Consider the following 4,060-nt stretch of genomic DNA (forward strand, 5'->3'; position numbering starts at 1 on the left):
ATTTTTGTATCTAAAATCTGTAATGTCCGTTGGGTAATTCCTCAATTTTCGAAAAATACGAGTTTTTCTGAAAACGCACGATTTTGGGTTAAAATGGAGGATTACACGAAAACCAGAAATGTTTAAATGTTTATTCGTATGTTAAAGATTAGGTGAAAGTTCTCGAATTTATTGATAGTCATAACTGTAATTATTCGTGCTTCTAGATAATTACAATTTATCGTCAAAGTTTAAAAATAAACCGCCGAGTGTATTTTCTATGCACTATTCTTGCATTTTTATAAGTTTCCTCTAAGCTCCAGCATGAAATTGCTATACGGTATCGTATTCTGCAGATCTTTCTGAAGAAGAAATCGTGGAGCAGAACTATGGAAGCAGTTCATGATTCGATTACATAAATAGAATATTCGTCGGTAACGTCTATAGGACGTGTTACCGCCATACTGCCATTGCTCGTTTGTCTGGACTCGGCAGGGCCGTAACTACTCGTAATCGACGTCGATAGTGCTATAATTTTGCTTATTTCTTCAAAATCTTACTTCAACCAATATTTTCTACTACTATCCTACATCTAAAAAATACAGCCTAAAAAGAAACTTCACGTCAAACCGGATAACTAATAATTTAGTCAACATCAAACGGATTAAATTCTTCCTTGAGTTTACTTGTTCCATTTAACTTTCGACAAGCGTATTTGCGACGTCGAAATGGCCGTAAATTGGTTTCGTGATCACTATTTCGGACGGAATACATATATCGGTATAGGATATAGACTGGAAGGTACTTACTGTATACTACATATTAGTCATAGTAATAACATTTCTTTCCAATTATTTTCTAAAATATAAATAATTTTTATTGAAATTCATAAAATAAAAATTGATTTTCGACACTTTTTTGTATTTTGATGCTTCTTGTGGCATAAATTTTTAAGAATTTTATTGCTATATGTTCGCTGGCAAAAGGCAGTTATAATTGAACAGTCCGCCACTAGATGGCAAGACATGTATGTACTGTGATAGCTAGAAATTTGTTGTCAAACGAGGTATCAAATAAATATAAAAAAGAAGACAATATAAAATTCTATATTATTATATTCTTCTGTTACTTAATCTAATCTAATTACTTAAGTCTTAAGTCTAAAGATAATATCCTAACCAGTGAAAGTAGTAACTACGTAGCTCTCAGCTTGGCATCGTTTGTCAAAGATGAAATTATCGAAGAATCCAAAAACTACAAGATACAATTTATACAGAAAAATATGGAAATACATCTTTCCTAACTATTGAAAGGATGCCAATTACCAGGTCTCACCACGTGGAGGTGGCTACGTAATCGAGACCCACGCCTAAACGCATTATTAAAATATAGTAGAAGATATAGAAAATAAATTACAAAAAAGGAAGAGCAATTAATAACAACACGAAAATAAAATTTCATATGGAAAATTGGTAGCTGCATAAGATTATTCTACAATGAAATAAAAGTCTTAAATACGTCACACGCGCTGCCACTTATGTCGCTTGAGAAGTCGCAAGAATAGTGGGAACAGTGGCAAAAAGCACACGAGCAACTACAGAGGGCACCACATTTCTCGTAACTCTTCTTCAATGTTATTTCAAAAGAGGGAATTTTTTAATACCGATCGCGATACATCGAATTTCGAAGGATTTAATTCACCGATTACAATGTGTACAGTTTGCATAGTAATACTACACAAATGCGCAAAAATATAATATTCCTGCTAGATATAACAAAGCAAAATAGTGAGCATAGTGACAAAAATAATATAAAATATGCTGGTGTCCCCTTACTGAAAATCCTAACTAACTTGTATTCCGTAAAAATCCCATGAAATAACTATGACAATGAACGAAATGAACGACTACAACTTTCTAAATTTCTATTTAGAACAGAAATTAGAAATTTCTTTAATCAAGATTCTAATACGCCATGTACAAACAAGCCTTAGCCTGATTCAACAAATATATTACAGAAATATATATCGCACGAGTACTATTATACATTAGTACATTAGCACTCGTGGTCACTATGCTCGCTACGAAAATAATAAAATACAACCAGTTACCCGTGCAGTTTCGGACCATTCGTCCTACGACATAGATAACCAGAGGAATCGTAAACATGCGACTTACCGACTGTTCGTCTCTTCCTCGTACCAAAGCAGCTGTGGATTAACTGTCGCCGTTGTCCTGGTATCAGCGCCACTGTATCCTTCCCGTGCTACGTCGGCAATGCAGCGATGTCAACATTGGTTATAATTCCTTCTTCTTTTCTTGGAACACTTTCACACACTCGCGATGTCGCGGACACGACTGAACTTCGTTTCGGCCGGTAACGAGGAAAAATATCGCGTGTGTACTCATGCGAACGCAAACAATTTAGTAGAAATTTAACTGTGATAAAAATATTTAATATCCACTATTACTAATGAAATTAATAAAATAAAAGATAAGACATTTATTTTAGTATTAAATAGATAATTAACAATAAAAAATGAATGAAATAATTAAATGAATAATTAAAAATTAAAGTAAATAAATTAAATAAATAAATTATCAAATTTTGAAAATAAATAATTAAATTAAATAAATTATTAAAAGCAAAAAATAAACAAATGAATTAAATAAATAATTAAAAGTTAAACATAAGTAAATAAATTAAATAAATTATTATAAGTGAAGAATAGATAAAGAAGTTAATTTAGGCCGCGCAAGTTATAATCTACACATCACGACGACCGAGGAGCAACTGAGTGTCCTGTGACCGTCGGGTGCTTATATAGTCCGAGAGTAACCTTGCCGAGGTAAAACGTAAGTTCACGAGCTCAACCGATTTTCCAAAGATTCGCGAACCTATTATAATAGTTATTACGTAGTCAATTGCAAATATATGTTTTGCATAAGTTGCAATAACAATATGTACATTAATTTACATATGTACAATTATTTTTTCATATAAAAAAGTCATTTGCTCTCTAGTAACAACATTTTTTAACATATATGTGTTTGAAACGACATTTTAAAGTTAGAAAAAGTGAATAGTAGCAGAAAATAACATTAACCAAAGGAACTCTATACTTAACACCCATCACCTATCTTAAAATACGCTAAAATTCAAGTTTTTAACCGTATTTAGAATAACGAGTTGAAACACAAATAAATGAGAATAAGAGTAGTTATGTAGCCTGAAAGTTATAAATGCCTATAAAATATTTACGCATAACTGGTAAAACAGATTAAAGAAAAATGTAGGAACATATGAAATGATATTTATAAATTTTTATATTCATAATAATTTTAATAAAAATAATTAATATTAACACTGAGAACTGTAACTATTTTTCCGGATAGATAGATACCCGTTTTATTTTTCACCATTCTCTCACTTTTCTATTCTTTAACAATATTTAATATGATCATGTAATTTCTACCTATAATATTTATTAGTCTCAGTATAGTGGGGGAATAAAGAGCTCGTGATTAAAAATTTATGAAACTTTAACATGTTTCACACTATCATTAGTAGATGGCAATAGCTTCGAATTCTTATCAATTTTTTTCCTTTCATTATAAATTTTCAAAAATCTATAAGTGTACATATAAAAAACTTTCTTAAACTAAAACAGCAATTAAAACATTATTTTCAAATTCCAATATATCTATATAAATGTTCTAAAATACTGACATCATCATTCCTTTCTTACCGACGGTAGAGTTCAGAGATAGTTCTCGACTCTTTCACTAGCCTATATGTCTCTACTTGATAACTAAAATATGTATCAAAGAATTATTTTTTATTTTATATAATAAAGTTTGTTACTAAAATATTTATGTCTGTCTTATCTACAAAAGTACCGTGGCTATTTTGAAAGTTAAACGGCTAAAGTTAAAGAAAAAATTAAAATTTCTTGGACAAATCGAGAACACATGCTTGATAACTGAAAAACGATTTATCATATAATTTGTTACACTATATATTGTGTACATGGATTATAAAAACATTTCAATATATTTTCAGGAACGATAACCTTCTCCAT

This window comes from Eufriesea mexicana, unplaced genomic scaffold (assembly GCF_001483705.2).
Source record: "Eufriesea mexicana isolate 0111107269 unplaced genomic scaffold, ASM148370v2 scaffold657, whole genome shotgun sequence".
Taxonomy (NCBI): Eukaryota; Metazoa; Arthropoda; class Insecta; order Hymenoptera; family Apidae; genus Eufriesea; species Eufriesea mexicana.